The sequence below is a fragment of the Zalophus californianus genome, chromosome 6 (genome assembly GCF_009762305.2).
Source record: "Zalophus californianus isolate mZalCal1 chromosome 6, mZalCal1.pri.v2, whole genome shotgun sequence".
Classification (NCBI taxonomy): domain Eukaryota; kingdom Metazoa; phylum Chordata; class Mammalia; order Carnivora; family Otariidae; genus Zalophus; species Zalophus californianus.
The window spans coordinates 34612055-34629612 of NC_045600.1; the positions used below are offsets into that span (position 1 = coordinate 34612055).

At 46.7% G+C, this 17558-nt stretch overlaps 2 long non-coding RNA genes across 2 annotated transcripts; both read right to left on the reverse strand.

Annotated features, from left to right (window-relative positions):
• Positions 1 to 1268: 1268 nt before the first annotated feature.
• Positions 1269 to 4853, reverse strand: LOC113910435. Its single transcript, XR_003516040.2, has 3 exons — positions 4406 to 4853; positions 3108 to 3204; positions 1269 to 2723 (listed from the first exon to the last, which is right to left on the reverse strand). It is a non-coding gene; the product is annotated as an uncharacterized LOC113910435 (long non-coding RNA).
• Positions 4854 to 11428: 6575 nt separating this feature from the next.
• Positions 11429 to 17070, reverse strand: LOC113910436. Its single transcript, XR_003516041.2, has 3 exons — positions 16931 to 17070; positions 15150 to 15285; positions 11429 to 12485 (listed from the first exon to the last, which is right to left on the reverse strand). It is a non-coding gene; the product is annotated as an uncharacterized LOC113910436 (long non-coding RNA).
• Positions 17071 to 17558: the final 488 nt, after the last annotated feature.

The following is a 17558-nucleotide window of genomic DNA, read 5'->3' on the forward strand; positions in this document are numbered from 1 at the left end:
CAGCCATAGCAACTTCTTGCTAGACACATTTCCAAAGGCAAGGGAAACAAAAGCAAAAATGAACTACTGGGACTTCATCAAGATAAAAAGCTTTTGCACAGCAAAGGAAACAGTCGACAAAACTAAAAGGCAACCGACAGAATGGGAGAAGATATTTGCAAATGTTTTATCAGATAAAGGGCTAGTATCCAAGATCTATAAAGAACTTACCAAACTCAACACCCGAAAAACAAAGAATCCAATCAAGAAATGGGCAGAAGACGTGAACAGACATTTTTCCAAAGAAGACATACAAACGGCCAACAGACATATAAAAAAATGCTCAACATCACCTGGCATCAGGGAAATACAAATCAAAACCACAATGAGATATCACCTCACACCAGTCAGAATGGTTAAAATTAATAAGTCAGGAAACGACAGATGTTGGTGAGGATGCAGGGAAAGGGGAACCCTCTTACACTGTTGGTGGGAAGGCAAGCTGGGGCAGCCACTCTGGAAAACAGTATGGAGGTTCCTGAAAAAGTTAAAAATAGACCTACCCTATGACCCAACAATTGCACTACTGGGTATTTACCCCAAAGACACAAATATAGTGATCTGAAGGGCCACCAGCACCCTAATGTTTATAGTAACAATGTCCACAATAGCTAAACTATGGAAAGAGTTGAGATGTCCATCGACAGATGAATGGATAGAGAAGATGTGGTATATATATATATATATATATATATATATATATATGCACAATAGAATATTATGCAGCCATAGAAAAAGAAATCTTGCCATTTGCAATGACGTAGATGGAACTAGATGGTATTATACTAAGCAAAATAAGTCAGTCAGAGAAAGACAATTATCATATGATTTCACTCATATGTGGAATTTAAGAAACAAAACAGAGGATCATAGGGTAAGGGAGGGAAAAATAAAATAAGAAGAAACCAGAGAGGGAGACAAACTATAAGAGACTCTTAACCACAGGAAACAAACAGGGTTGCTGGAGGGGAGGGGGAGGAGAGATGGGGTAAGTGGGGGATAGGCATTAAGGAGGGCACGTGATGTGATGAGCACTGGGTGTTATATGCAACTGATGAATCACTGAACTCTATCTCTAAAACTAATATTACACTATATGTTAATTAATTGAATTTAAATAAAATTAAATTTTTTAAAAAAGAACATTCATTGCAGCACTGTTTGTAATATTATAATTTTTTAATTTCCAAACAATATGGTTTGGAAAATTGGAAATAACCAGAGTGTACATTAACTTGAAAATGAATAAAAAATTATGGCTTTCCAAATGATAAAATACTATGTAGCAGTTATAATGAATGACCTACAATTACTTTTAACAACACAGATAGATATCTAACACACAAAAATTGAGTAAAAAAAAGTCACAAAAGGAAAAAAGAACAGCAAATCACAATCTGATATCAATTAAGTAGAACATAAAAATGCAAAACATGGCAGTCACATGTTCATGGTAGGCTTACATGGGGTGAAAGTGTGAGTCATCCAGGGGTCCGCAGGGTGGACCTCTCTGGGCAGATGGAGAAGAACCCCAAATTTGTATTCACACCCAAAAAGTGAAAATTATGTGAAAATTATGTGAGCTATTTCCACCATTATTAAACACCAAATTTAATCAAACAATAGTTAAAAAACAAAACAATACAATATCACACTCTTCTATTTAAAATAACAGTACTGTTCTAACTCTTTTCCAATTACATGTGAATATAAGCTTTATGTATACCTGCTTCTGTATGTGACTAACGTGTTTCACAACTTAAAAAAAAAAAAAATTTAGGAAATGGGATTTGTAACCAGTCAACTCTGGGTAGGAAGCCTGACTTTTACGACTACTAAAACAAAAAGGAACCTCTCTGAGCCTCACTTTCTTCATCTGGAAAATGGGGCTGATAAAACCTATTGAATTGACAAAGCAACTGCACGTTGTGGTTTTGCGGGCTCCCTCTGACATTCCCCGCAGAGCTGTGGGAAGGACCGAAAGGAAAGTGCCACTCCTTTGGCTCTTAATAAACTGTTGCCCTTGTGAGAAGGACAAGCGATGGTTGGCAGGTGCGGTGTATCCAGCCTAGGAGCAAAGGGGCAGCTAGATGACATCTGGGAGTCTGCTCATCCCAGGGAGCCAGGATGCTACCAGGGCGGGGGGCTGGAGTCATCCAAAACACTGGAATACCAGGCTCCTGAAGGAGGGAAAGATCAGTGCTCGAATCGATTCTTGCAGCGTGGCGTTTCCAGCCTCATTTCAAAATAAGTATGGTTGAGGGAGGCCTTTCAAAGACAAATGAGACTTCCTCCGGCTGGTGTCAGATGGAGAGGACTGCGGAGACACATCTGTTTGGATCAAGTGCAGGGCAGGACCAGCCAGGGATCAGACTGATGTCAAAGCCAACCAACTTGGCCAACCTGAAAAAAGGTCTCTGAACAAACCTTCACCAACCTTCAGCGAGTAGCCTGGCACCCTCTCCATAGAATCGGCCTTCAGAACATTGAGTGCATATCTTCATTATACTCAAGACTGAACAAATTGCCTAGTAAGTGCTCATGGTGTTGTGCCAGGAACGGCAGTGTGTGGCTGTTTTTTTGGGCGCGGGGGTGGGGAGGGGGCAGAAAGGAGCTGAAGACGATTGATGATCAAAGCCTAGAGGAAAAAACACTCCAGCCAATTTGTGCTGATTTTCTTCTGCCTAAAAGTGGGAAAAACCCATGGATTATTCAAGTTTAATTGATGTTTTTGCAGCAAAGGAAATGAAAGGTGCTTAATTCATATATACACACTCAGAGGTCCATTACCAAGCTGTCACCCCCATCAGTCAAGCCAGTAGGTTTTCCTTGGGCTCTCCTGCCTATGCTCACACAAGTCTGCTCCCAGCCATATATCAATCCCTGGATAACTGGCTTGTTGGGTTGTTTAAGAGGAGAAAATAGGGCTGAGAAAGAGCTGAAAAAAATAATCTGCACAGAAAATCAACACCTTTGGTCTTTGCAATTTAACAATTAAACAATTTAATTTGTTCTTCTCACGTTGCAATTTTCTGGCCCTAGCCCTGAAATAGCATTTAAGAACTTACCCAAGGTCACAGCAAATCTGGTGGCCAGACTCAAAATTCTTGGGCAGGTACTTAACCTCTCTGAGTGCCAATTTCTTCATCCATCTTCCAGTGACACCTGTAAAGTAAGGACAATACTTCCTCAAAGAGTCGTGGTAAGGATTATGAGTCAGAGATGATAGATGAGTGACAGAAACTGGATGCTCCAGAAGGATAATCTTTTCTCCCTGGCGATTATGAAGTTGGGTAATTTTCATATATATGATCCCATTGCATTTAATGAATTCAGGAGGAAGAAAAAGGTACAAGAAAATGTGTACCATGCGATAGTAACTAGGCTTGGTTAACTATCTGATTTTTCTTACTTTGACCAAAGACTGTAGGCCTAATACCCTTGCACACTCAGAAGTCAAAGCATGTACCCAAGAAAATCAGCACGGATGAACTACAGAATTTTGCACAAAGGACGTAGCCCTTCAAATCGCATGTGAACTGTCCAAGTGAAGAGCATGAAATAAGAAGCAACAAAGCCCCTGCAAGCCATATTTTCTGGTAAGTGAATGCCTTTAATTCCAGCTGCTGTTGCTAAAAGCATGTTTGAAAGTGGGTGACAAAAACAACTCTAGGGGAAGAATGTTTGCACAACGAGGAAGGTTGTCCAGGCAGCACTCTGCTGTGAATCCTTGTTTCCCAGACACCCTTTCACCAGCAAAGGCTGCACAGGATGCATTTGCCTTCAAGGAGAGCTGCCCCTCCAGCATCTCCTAAATTGCCCAGATGGGTATTCACAGGGAATGCAAATTAAAAATAAAAGCTCTAGAAAATCAATTGAGTTCTACAATGGGCATGTATTTCTTTTGTAATCAGAAGACAATAGATCTCATAAAAAAGAAGTAAAGAGAGCCAAATTGATTAAGGCTATACAATTGAGACAGAAGTCTGTGTATATTAAAGCCTAATCTTTACAAACAGTTGCGGACAGAGACGGAGAGGACACAACAATCCTTCTACAAGCTATGATATAGGGGAGCAACCAAAATAGTGTTGACCAGATGGGGCCAGTAAGGGATATGGGTCAGTATGGGACATCAACAAACAACAGAGATAAAGAGAAGACAAATGAAGAGGAGGTTTAGACCCAGAAGGAAACCACTTTAGCACTGCTAATACCCCTGGAGAACAGAGAACATTGAGAGCCATCAACAGAACTGTCCTATAGAGATAACACTTACAAATCAAAATATCCCCTAGGTCCTACCCTGGGCAAGGTCACTTTAATAGTTTGTAGTATGACCTCTAGATCAATTTCACCCACCTACCAAGTTGCATGAGCTTAGTCCTCTGCCTTCTTGTATCTCCTTGAGAATCTCTGAAAGGATGGAGAGACTTTTGATTATATATTTCCATTTATAATCAGGGTCTCTTCCCTGTTCCGATATCTGTCCACTTCTCTGCACCACTTCTGTTTGTTGTCACTCTGCTAGCCTTAGTTAGTGGCACAATCCTGGTATACCTGACTCTACCAAGCCTCTGGTCTGGATGTCCTTCATGGCCACTGCCATGGCCAGTTGCTAGCCTCCGGAAGGCTAGTCTCTGCTCTGCATCATGCTACTGCAGGCCACCTGCCACAGTTCAAGACCACTGACACTCCAGACACTATGCCCAGTCCACCTACTCCAGAGTCCTGATCCCCCTGGACCTCTAAAAATCCCAGAGTCTAGTCCACCCAACACTGGTCCTGAGCTTTACCTCCACAACTGCACTGCTTGCCTGTGCCAGTCAGGAAACCACTCCCTTTCCTTGCTCGGCACTTTCAGAGGCATTCCCAAAGGAGAGCTGCTCAGGCTCCCAGTCACGTAGTGTTTTCCATTTTGTCACACCATCTTTTCCCTGCAGGAGTGTCTCCTACACAGACTTGGGGGGAGACAAAGATGGAGAAATAAAAGCACCCTACCCTAAAGCAGCCACAGCCCAGGAGAAGGAACATTTCTATTTGTAAGTGTCCATTATAGCATAGACAAAGTTGACACATCAGTCCTTAGGATAAAAAATAAAATAAGATAATGAAATGAAATGAAATGAAATGAAATAAAATAAAATAAAATAAAATAAAATAAAATAAAATAAAATAAAATAAAATAAAAAACAAAACTTCAGTGCCATCGTTCAATCTTTGCTATCAATGCAGTTGATAAGAAAATCCAGTCGGCCTCTCTTCTTGGCCAGGCCACCATCACCTCCCAGCTATTCTCCTGCTTCTGCCCATGGTCCCTCTGTCATCCATCCTCAACATGGCAGCCAGAGGGATCGTGCCCAAATATGAGTTGAATCCTGTCACCGTCTACTCAAAGCCCTCCAACACTCCCACCTCCCACACCCTCACTCGGACCCCTGTGTGCCTGCACACTCGGGGCCTCCTCTCCAGCTCCATCTCCTGCTGGTCACCCCTCACCCAAACTGCCCAGTCAGCTACCACCTCAGGCATCGGCACTGGCCATTCCCTCTACTGAGGGCCCTTCTCAGATGACTGTTCAGATGCTTCCCTCGCTCTCCTTGGATCTTTGGTGAAGAGTTGCTCCTCCAATCACCCTGTCTAAAACATCTCAATCCCCCCAATTGTGTGTTACTATCTATATTACATATTTATCTTGTGTATTGTCTGCCTTCCCTCACAAGAGTATAAGCTCAATAAAAGCAGGGGTTATTGTCAGTTTCCTCCACTATGCATACCCAATGCTTGGTAAATAATCATTGAATGAATGGGAAAAGAGGAGGAGGAGACATCTCAGATGGTTCTTGAAGGACGAGGAGGTAAAAGGTTTCTGATACTCACACAGCTACATGTTGATATCAGCTTGTTCTTCCAGGGAAAAGGCCTAGAGGCTACATTTACTACTCTGGTCAATTTTCCACAATCCAGAATTCGACCCTCCATCTTTTGAAGACAGAAACCCAATTTACACGTTCTCTAAGGAACTAGGCTTACAGTGACCAAATTATAATATCAGAAAACCCACTTAATTCCTTATAATTAAAAAAAAAAACCCTGTTATTTGGAGGGGGAAAATCTATGCACATATGTAATCAGTACATTCACTCCCCCTGGCAAGAGCCACTTGGAAAATCAACACTGACCAAAAATAATAATAATATAATGATATCAGTCATAATGAATGAAATAAAGACATGAAATCAAGAAAAAGTGAAAAGAAATATGCAGTTGCCATCAGGCTTACATGACTTGATGAATGAGAGGCCATTAGAATTCTCATGGTTGCAAGTGACAGAAAACCCAACCCCCTGGCTTGAGCACAAAGGGGATCTACTGGTTCATACAACTGAGAAAGCCGGAACTAGAGCTGACGCCAGGCATGACTTAACGTAAGAGCTCCAAGGGATTCAGTTTTTCTCTCTCCACCTCTTGTCTCTGCCTCCTCTTGGTTGATGCCATTTTCAGACAAAGTGTCCCTGCATGGTGACAAAGTGGCTCCAGCAGCTCCAGCCTCACATTCACAACTCTAAAACTAGTTAAGGACACAGCCCCTGTTCTGGTGGACCTGCAAAAGTCCTAAGATTCACACTGTAATCTGAAGGAATGAAATGTGCTGATTAGCCTAGGCCCATCCTGTGCTCCACCCCTAAGTTGGGGGTAGGACCGTGCCTAAAACATGTGGCCTTGGAATGAGGAAAGGTGAATCTCAAACATTAATGAGGGCTGTAAATGAAAATGGGATGAGCAAAGAGTAGAAGGAAAAAATAAAGAATTTCCCCCACAGCCTACAACTTACTATTACGTGCTCTTGTCAATGGTGTTGGAACACTCACAGTTGGCTTATTATGTACCCAGCCTTCCTGTTATACATACTATTGTCAATAGGTCTGCATGTCTACTGGCACGACTGCCCCTTCCCTGACTAGTGCACAAACACACACTCCTTCTATGGCTCCTCTGCTGACCAGCCCCTGCTCACACACTCAGTCATTTACAACCAACACCTGCTGGTTGAGAATTCTCCATTCTCTTTCCTGCAGATGACTGTATATTTATGCTCTAACCCCACGTAACTTGAGTCCTTTATGGGAAGAACAAACTTGTCCCCCATTGAGAACTGGGGGCACAGTCTGAGGCAACTCCTGCATACACATTTTGTTTAAAATCTTAAGTTCTGGGGCACCTGGGTGGCAGGTTAAGTGTCTGCCTTCAGCTCAGGTCATGATCTCAGGGTCCTGGGATAGAGTCCCACATCAGGCTCCCTGCTCCTCGGGAAGCCTGCTTCTCCCTCTCCCACTCCCCCTGCTTGTGTTCCCTCTCTTGCTGTGTCTATCTCTGTCAAATCAATAAATAAAATCTTTAAATAAATAAATAAAATTAAAAAATAAAATCTTAAGTTCTGCTTTAATTTCTAATATACACTTTGCATTCTATTCTATAGTATTTTGCCTACCTTCCATAAAAATGGAGGCTCCAGGAATATGTGTCCTGCCCACACACTGAGCTCTAGTCGTCCAAGTCATCCTACAGTCTTGGATGAAGTACCACCCCAGGAAGCGCATGATCTGGCTACCAAATGGAGCCCAAAATGTAGGAGAAGCTGTGAGTTAGGTCTGGGATGTTTGGGGTTCAAGGTTCACATGGGCCATGCAAGTGAACCTGTCTAGGCGGCAGCTGGAGATATGGGCATGTAGCTCAGGAGAGAGGTGGGACTCGAGATGGAAATTCCAACAGCATCAGCATGATGTGATGGTGAAAGCCAAGGCAGTGGGCGGTGTTGCCCAGAGACCACAAGGGGAGAAGAAAAAGGCCTGCGGGTAGAACACCGAGCGCAGGCCACACAGTTGAGTCGTGGAGAAGCAAATGGGACCAGGAATATCCAACACAAGGCAGAGAAAAGCCTCAAAGACTCCAAGCAAGTGTCCGAGAGAGATAAATCAAGCTTCGATGCTGGACAATCTGAGCTTCCCCGAGCCAGTGCAACACACTACTTAGTGCCGAGGCAGACCTAACAAACCAGGATTCAGGGCCTTCGTGGCCCAGAACTCATAGCACTCAATTACCCTGGTCACCATGGAGCTCAGGTGGGCAGGACTGCTCAGTGTCACCTCTGGTCCTCAGTGGTGTGGCTGCTTGGCCATAGAAAGGCCACCTTGGTTTGCACAGGTGGGCTGTTCCACTTGTGGGAGGCAAGTCCCTGAGGGTCCTCTCTGCTGGCCTCACACCATTTGTCAGCTGTTCCTCACCTGCCCAGAGGCAGGAAAGATCAAGGTAGGCTGCTGTCTGAGCTACAGTTTGCTAAAGAGCTATCTCTTTAAAGATATCTGTCTGCTTGTGAATTGCTGAACTGGACAGGTGACCTAAGGCTGGTTTAATCCTTAGATCCTCTCCAGAGGTGACAGTCACCAGGGTGTTTATAATGGAGTCTTTTGCCAGCTTCAAGCTTTCCTCATGACCAAGCTTTGAACCACTAGAAGAAGAGGAACGAACATGGATTCCACATGCCCCGTGAGCGGGCCCTAAATTAAACACTCTCCACGCATCACCTGGGTTCCTCCTCAGGATGACCTTGCGTGGCAGGTGCTGTTATAATCTGCATTTTACCCATAAGGAAATGGGCTCAAAGAACTAGAACATGGAGAGCCACACCAGACAGCATTGTTCAGTTTTCGATAATAACTTTAGAGTTGACAAAGCTCTTCTACATTGAATATTTCCTTTTGACTCAGACTCACAGCCGGCTGTGAGAATGAACCCCATTTTACAAACAAGAAAACGGAGACCCTGAGAGTTTAAGTGACTTGTATGAGATCCAAATGTGGGACCAGCTGGCCTCCGAGTTCAGTTTTTTCCCCATGGTACTTCCCATCCATTCTTGCTTCCCGGAGAAAGCCTGCAAGGTATAAACAAGTGATTTTCCCATAACTGACACACAGTTTCCTAAGCCAGAAGCCTCTTTCTTGAGAGACTTCCTGTAGGAGACCTCAAAGTCTACCAGGTCCCAGAGTGTATCTGGGGAAACAGAAGGTGTAGGAGGGTGTCAATACAGAAGGAAATGACTACTCTGGATTTAATGAAGCCCATGCCACCTCCCCTCCCCTTTGGCCCCTGGACCTCTGCTTCTGGGGGGACCCAGCGAGGCTTCCATGTTGGCTGTTCCCTGTGAGCTCTTAAACCCCAAGCATCATGCATGTTCCTGTTCCCACCCTCAGCATCTGTTCCCACCCTCACAGTCCACTCTCTGCCATTCATTCACCAACTAACCAAGAAATGCTCTGTGGATCTTGGGCACTCCCCATATATTCTCATCTAACTTACCTTTATTATATGCTTCATGCTCAGCTGTCCTGCTTCCTTAGCATGACAGCAAGGGATCTTGTGCTTCTCTTTGTAACCCTGCATGGGACCCCACTTAAGGGATGTTTGTTTTTTTTTTTTTTTTGATCTAGCTGAAGTCAGATTAATTTTTTTTACCATAATACCCATTCCTTACCAGAAATATCTTTTTTACTATTAAATAAGTTTCAATAACTTGTCAGGGAGAGATGCTGCAATTTCCTTTATGATTCTTTTTGCAATGAAGTCTCCTCTGCAAGCAACCCATCATGATCTTGTTCCACAGAGAAGCATCTGGTCAGTCATAAGCTCTGAGCCGCCCTGCTCCCTTTTGCTAAGAACTGGCCAGTGGAGAATCGCAGGTTATTCAGTACCTTAGTGGGATCTTTCATTTGCCACTTGGGAAAAATAATCAACAAAAAATAACACCAAGTATTTGCATTATAGTTTTTCATTTTTCAAAGTAGCTATTGGATTTTAGTGCTGTAAAGGGCCTAGAGAGAGAGCCAAATTCTCTCATTTACAAATGAGGAAGCAGATGAAGTTCAGAGCACCTAATATCCTGTGACCCTCACAACACTCTTCATGGGTGGGCCACCCCCCATTTCACAGATGAGGGAACAGACACAGACAGCCCCTTGTCCTGAGTGACTCAGCCAATTCAAAGCAGAGCTGGGCCCAGACTTCCAGTTTCCCCATCCTGCTCTGCGGCTCTTTCTCCTCAGCTGCAGGCTCTCTCCCTTGGCCAAGGAGCCAGTAGAAGTGGTACCAAAGAAACTGGGCCATCTGTGACATTGGATCTGACCTTGGCCCTGCTCCCAGAGGCCTCCCTGCTCAGGGGTTGTCTCTGCTCCCATCCCAGCCTCCTTTCCCTCCCAGTCTGCCTGGAGCCATGAAGTGTGAAAACCCTGACTACCCTAATCATCTGCTAGAGACCATTTCCAGCTAAGGGCTAAGTAGCTTCCTGTCACTTCAATTTATGACAGTATGTGTCTGAAGCTCCCTATAGCAGCAATTCCCATATACTGGAGGACGTTTTAGCTCTATGTGAGGGGAATTGGCATGCAGCCCTGTATGGCCCTGTTGGCTGGAGAAGCTTATGAGGATCAAGGACTAATCAGGAAGCGGACCTGGCTGGGCCTCCAGGGACAGCTGCCAACATTGAGACAGTGAGGGCGCCCCCTGGTGGGAAGGTACAAAGTGCTTGCTGTTCTTGGGGCAGAAAGGGAGAGCCGGATGGAAGGAAAAAGGAGTGGATTTCAAGGGACCCAGCCCCTTCCCAGGCAAGTCTGTGTTGACAGATGCTTCCCAAGTGGCCCTACACTGCAGCTTGGGAGCCAGGCTAATTCTGCAGCACGTGATTATGGTGGGTCCCCACTTGCCATGGAGGTCAAGACAAATCTGTGATCCAGGTTTCCAGCTCAAGGTACTTAGGTCATGTTAGGAATTCAAGAGGCAACTCTGCTATCTTTTCTGCTGCCTGGCATCCAGTTCCCTTTCTTCCAGCAATAGCACCCTGATTTATCTCAAGGGGCCCCCAACTCTCTGTGCGGTTCAGCCTCCAAGGGCTTTCCAACCTAGACTGTCTGAGAAGCACTTACTGAGTCCTTTAAGACCGAGATAAGCTATCTCCTTCCTCCTCCAGAGAGCCTCTTCTAAAAACCCTCAAAAGTCATCTACTTTCTCCTGTGACATCTCTCTATCCTTGTGTTCATCACGCTGAACCACAACTCTGTGTGTATGTGTCACACTCTCTCTCTGGACTTTTAAGAGCTAGGGGCGTCAAAAAAAACCAGCTGGGGCTGTCTTTCAATTATTTTTATATCAGCAGCTTCTAGCATGGTGCCTGGCACATGGTAGGTGCTCAATAAATGTTGGATGGAGGAATGAGTGACAAGACTCACACATAAACCATAAATAATCATGTAAGTACCATATGGGCAGATCAGATCCTACAGGCTTGTCAACGTTTTACCAACCTCGAGTGCTACAAACCATGACACGCAGAGGCTTTATTGCATTTATTGGTGAGGCAAGATAAACCCCATATGACAGATCCTCCTGCTCATATATCAGACAGACAGCACAAGATTAAACAGTCAACCCCGCACACACCCGCAGCGCCCCAGAGGCCATGCTACAGCTGGGACCAAGAGGCTGGGTGAGAGGGCTTTCACCCCAGACCCAGAGTGTTCCTCACGGTCTCACCCTGGATTGGGGCTGGGCTTGGGCTGGGGGGAGGGAGCTTGCAGAGGAGGAAGGTTGCACATCTGCCTTAAGTTTTCTTGGTTTCTAGTTCAGAAAACAAAATACTTGCCTGAGGCAACTGAGGACCACCAGACTATGTGCAGCTGATGCCTAAAAATAAAATACTTTGCTCTAAGAAACAGTTACACCATAAAACAGAATCAGAGCAATCCAGGGCATCTCTTTCCTTGTAAAATGCATGAACTCAATCAATAAACATTCTTCCTCTACAGCTTTACAGCCCCGGCACAACCCTGCCTCAGTGGAAGAATTTCACCTTCGGTGAAAGGAAGTGAACTCAGCCACGGTCTCAAGATGAGCAAACTGCAGTTTCTCATTCCTTTTTTTCCCCCACCATCCCCCCAGTTTAGAAGAACTAGTGCATTTGCTGTCGCTTCCCCAAGTTAGGATTCAGAGAAAGCTCAAGTGAGAGTGATTTCTTCACTGAACCTCAATATTCCCCTAAATCTACTTTTTGTTGGCCCCAAGCCAAAGCCAGTTATCTTGTGATGGAAAGCAATGTTTCAGTGTTATAGGATTTGTATCTGACAAACCCATGCACCCCACTGATTATCATCATATTCCTGTCCTTTAGTTGCTTTCAAAATGACAGTCTATTGATCCAGTCATCTCCCAGGTTTTGAAGTTCATGGGAAAAGGACGTCTCCAATGTCTTGTTCCTTCCTACTGCTCCTTGTGCTGCAGGGTAGGAGTGCTGGCCTTCATCTTTCATGTCCTTCCTCTGCCCCTTCACATGAGGATCAATCATCAGGAACCTTCCAGTGCCTGCCTCAGCACAGAGTTGGCCCTCGGGGTTTGTTGTGCTGAAAGGAGTTGAGAGGAACAGTCTCTTACACCCTCCCCTGAGACTTTGCCCTTTAAATGAATACATGAGAGCAGAGCCGGTCCTCCCTGCATAGGCAGTTGGCAGAGCAAGCCATGTGGTGTTACTGCGACCTTCTCTGTTTGCTCCAGCCTCACAACCACGCAGCGAGGCTGGGACAGCAAGTGCGACTATGGACACTTTACAAGGGCCAGATCTGGGCCTGGGTTGGAGGCTTTGGGGAGAGACAGAGCTGGGATTTGGCCCTGGGGATTCTGGTTCCAGACCCGGGGCTCTCCCCCCATCTTTCCCCGCGCCCCCCTCAAGCACCGTGCCTCTGCAGGCACTGTAGTCCCACCGATGGCTCAAACAGCATCTCAGCTCTGCCCTTCAGGAGCTGGGGGGCCTCGGGCCTCGGTTTCGTCGTCTGCCTACTGGAGCTAAAAGTGCCATTCCTCAGGGCTCTTGCCCAGGTCAAAAGAGATGACTCTGATGAAGCTTCGAACACCGTGGTTATCCCCCACTTAGTGCCCAATAGCTGTTAGTGTTACAATCACTGATACTATTATTTGGCTGAAACTGTTCTGTCTCTGAGCCAAGACCAATCTACTCAACCAGTAGGTCTTTCCTCAGCCTTGGTCTCGATGTCATTGTTCCTGCATCCAGCTTCCTTTCTGATTCTGTAAAAGAGCCCGTCCTTTCAGCCAGAAGGATTTTTGGAATGTTACCTGGGCTTCCAAGAGGCTTCTCTTTTCCATGCCTCTCCCGGGCAGACATAATGAGGAGAGAAAGCCTCAGGCACCTGTGTCATGAGAGGCTCAGGCCTCCGGCCAGCCACCCTCCCTCATCTTCCTTTGTGGAGCTCCAGATGTGGCCCTGCAGTGGCACTGCCCAGCTGCTCTCCATCCCCTCCCCATCCATCTGGGTCCCAGGTCCTGCTGACTCTGGCCCTGGGACTCATTTGAATGCTCTGGTCACTCGCAGTGCCCCATCCCAGGCCATGAACTTCTGGCAGGTGCGATTAACTAGTCTCTACTAGTCTCCTTGCCTTCAGGCTCTGGAGGAGCCCAGCATCCTGAAACAGACTGACTTTCCTGGAGCCTGGCTCAGGTGATGCCTTCTCTCAGCTATGTCCCACCAAATAAAGCAACCTCCTAGGCCCCAAGCCGCAGGCCATGCAGAATCTGGCCATACCCCATCTCGCCATACCGTCCTATATATCGGATTCACGCAGGGTGCTTTGTAACAATGGGTGTTCCCTAATCTACTTAATGAGAGTCTTGGGGTGGATCCCAGGAATCTAAATGTGTAAAAAGTTTTCCAGGTATAGGAACCACTGCCCTGCACAGTTCCCAGGGAGATCCGTACCCAGCCCAGCACATTCGCCACAAACCCTGCCTTAGTGCGTGCCACCATCTGTGCCAACAGCCCCAGTCTCTGCCTGCAGAATTCTCCCCATCCTTCAAGGCCCACATCAAATACCCACTCCTCCAGGAAGTTTCTCCTGATTCCTCCAGCCGGAGGACTGCTAACTGTCATACCCTAACCCCGCCATCCTGTCATCTTAACTCATGTTTTTATGGCATATGGTTCTGGTTCTTTATGTACACGTGTTTTCTCCCTTGACTTCCTGTTGAGAGCAAGGGCTACATCTTTTTCATCGCCGTTCCGTCCGTCACAGTTGACACAGTCGTACAGGACGTGAGAAATGCGGATGGATGACAGGCGGACATATCTAATTGCTTCCCTTCCATTCCTGTCTTCTCTCCACTTATCACTACTACTGTCATTCACTCTCAAAGAACGTATCCCTATCAGAATTTATAATTATGTTTATTTTTTGCAATTATTTGATTATCATCTGACATTTCCACCAGGCTCTAAGATCCTTGAAGACAGGTATTTTATCTTAGCTTGCCACTGTGTCCACAGGGCCTAGCACATAGTAAATGCCCCCAAAAAGAGTTTAAATTAATTAATTAGCTTTCTTCCTGCCTGCAAGCCGTAGGCCACTCACTTTCCAAGAATTTTGATGACAAACACTAAATATCACTGCGACCCTAAGAAAATCCAGAGCCCTATCCAGTCTGTGCACAAAGTCACATGACCCAGGACCCACATGTCATTAAAAGGGAACTGCTAATCTTTTCTTGTATCTCACGAAGTACATTAAAACTGACTCAACTCAGGGGCGCCTGGTGGCTCAGCTGGTTAAGCGTCAGATTCTTGATTACTGCTTAGATCATGATCAAGCCCAGTGTCAGGCTCTGCGCTCAGCATGGAGTCTGCTTGGGATTCTCTCTCTCTCCCTCTCCCTCTGTCCCTCCTCCCTGCTCCTGCGGACGCTCTCTCTCAAATAAATAAATAAAATCTTTAACAACAACAACAACAACAAAAACCTGACTCAATTCATAACTCACCACAACACATCTCAGGAGCTTGTCTTTGCTCCCTGTGATGCTATCTGGGAGATAGTCTAAACTCCAAACCTTCCTCAGTCCCAGCATCAAGCAAGGCATGTATACCTTCCTCCCCTCTCCCCCCTACTCACTCTCTGTGTTGACTGAATCCTTTCATCACCCCCGCCAACCCTCCTCACTTATCCCCCCCTGTCCACATCACAGAAGATCCTGGACTGGGGCTAGCAAAACTCTCCTTTACTTACCAGAAGATGGCATAGGGCTGGAGGGGTCCATGTAAAGGGTGGGTATTGTCTTCCCAGCTCCCCCTCTTCCAGTAACTGAAAATTCTGTTTTCCTTTTCTGACGACAGGTCACTTCACTGAGACTGTCAAGTGGGCCCTGGCCAAGAGGACAGCAAGTGATTCAGGGGAGGCAAGCCAGACATTCTGCCCTTTATTCTGACAGCATTGGCTCAATGCTGCCCCCAACTGGTTCCTGCCGTATCAGCCCCCCCCCCACCCCCGCCACTGCCCGGGCCACTGCTTCTGTCCATGGCCAGTTCTTGTCTTCCCGTGGACCCTGAGAGCTGCCTGAAATCTTCCCAACACAATCGTCTGCTTAACTTATCCAACCTGATTTCTGTTGCTTGCAACCCAAGAACACCAGCAGACACCTGATACAAATCTTGTCACCATCTCCACCTGTGAGAAGAGGGCTGCAGCCTTGGCCCAATGAACCTACACTTAACTGAACTAGTTGGCTGTAACTCAAGGTCAAAAGTTAGCCTTCATTAAATCTGCTCTCTACTGCTTTTGCTCATTGCCCAACAGAACCACTTGGGCATACCCAAATTCCTAACGAAGAAGAGAATAATGGTTACACGAACATTTTGTAAAACCTATGTTCACCTTCTAGAGGCTACTTGTAGTAATAAAAATAATAGGTAGCAAAGAGTCAAAATATTTGGCCCCTCTCATTTACTGGCTGTGTCCTCAGCGCAATCACTTAATCTCTCCTGAGCTTTGTTGATCTTATGTAGGAAAATACAGATAAACATACCAGCTCTCTCTACTTCTCAAGGTTGCTGTGAGGCCAAAATTAGAAAATCAAATTTAAAAAAAAAATGCCTTGCGAATCATAACGTCTGTGGCCTGGACAAAAATTCAAGCTCATCATGGGCACTCTGTTCTCACTGGCTCTTCCTCCCTGACTTAACCGGTCTTCCCACTTCTCCCTCCTCCGCAAGGTTGCTGCAGCCCCTGTAAGTAGGATTGTCCTTCTCAGCCACGGTTCCAGGTCTGGATCAAATGCACTCCCGTGGGTACGTAAGTGTCCGTAGTACTGTTCTCTGAAAATGTGAATTCCTAGTTAGGCTGCGTCCGTCCCACTTTTTTTCTTCATGAACATGTATGCGGTAAGCAACAGCCTGTGGGTACGTCCTCAGTGCTACTGGGAGGGATGATGAGGGCCCCCTTGCAGGGGACCCCCCCCCCGGGGCTATGAGAACGGAGCTGGCTTCAGCTTTCACTTTTTCTTTTTTCCTATTAGAAATCAAGCTGGAGGCAACATTCTCCTCACTCTGCAGTCTTGAAAGTAAGGAATCATCACTCTAGTGCAACTCGATTAGCTGGGGATCCCGACCAAAATCTGTAGCTAAAAATGATTTCCACTCACATTTCTGTTTTGGGTTTTTTTTTGTTTTGTTTTTTGAGTTTGTTTTTTTTTTTTAACAAAACAGTATTAAGAAGAAGAGCCAGGAGAGCCTGGAGGAGGGGTAGCTGAGGTGGGAGCGTGATGGGTGTGGGGAGCAGAGTGGGGGCCGGTGCTCAGTGTCGGGGAACAGGCCGGGCCACAGGCCTGGGGGGATCCCAACAGATTTCCATGACAGCCTTGGGGCCAGGTGCCACTGCTCGTTCTCCTCCTGGTGACAAACACCCGAATGAGAGCAAGGGGAGCTTTCCTAGGCATGGGGGGTGGGCAGACTGCCTTCCCGGGGGCCGGCCCCTGTTAACAAGAGCCACAGGTATCATTTCTGAGCTCTCACCCTGTGCCAAGGTGCTGCCCTGAGAGCTTCTGACCACTGGGGAGGCAGGCGCTGGGGAAGGTCGGGTTGTCATCCAGGTATTTCTGTCCCTTCCCTGGAGGGTTAAGCGCTCCTCTCCCATTCACTGGGACTGTGAGCGGTGATATTTTCTCTCTCCCCTCCCTCCCTCCCATCTTCTCTCCCTCCTTCCCTCTCTTCCCCTCCCTCCATCCTTCCCTTCCTCCCTCCCTCTCTCCCTCCCTCCCTCTCTCTCCTCCCTCCCTTCCTCCCTCCCTCCCTCTCTCCCCTCCCTCCCTCCCTCTCTCCCTTCCCTCTCTCTCCTCCCTCCCTCCCTGTCTCTCTTCCCTCCCTCCCTCTCTCTCCTCCCTCCCTTCCTCCCTCCCTCTCTCCCCTCCCTCCCTCCCTCCCTCTCTCTCCTCCCTCCCTCCCTCTCTCTCCCCTCCCTCCCTCCCTCTCTCTCCTCCCTCCCTCCCTCTCTCTCCTCCCTCCCTCCCTCTCTCTCCTCCCTCCCTCCCTCTCTCTCCTCCCTCCCTCCCTCTCTCCCTCCCTCTCTCTCCTCACTCCCTCCCTCTCTCCCCTCCCTCCCTCCCTCTCTCCCTCCCTCTCTCTCCTCACTCCCTCCCTCTCT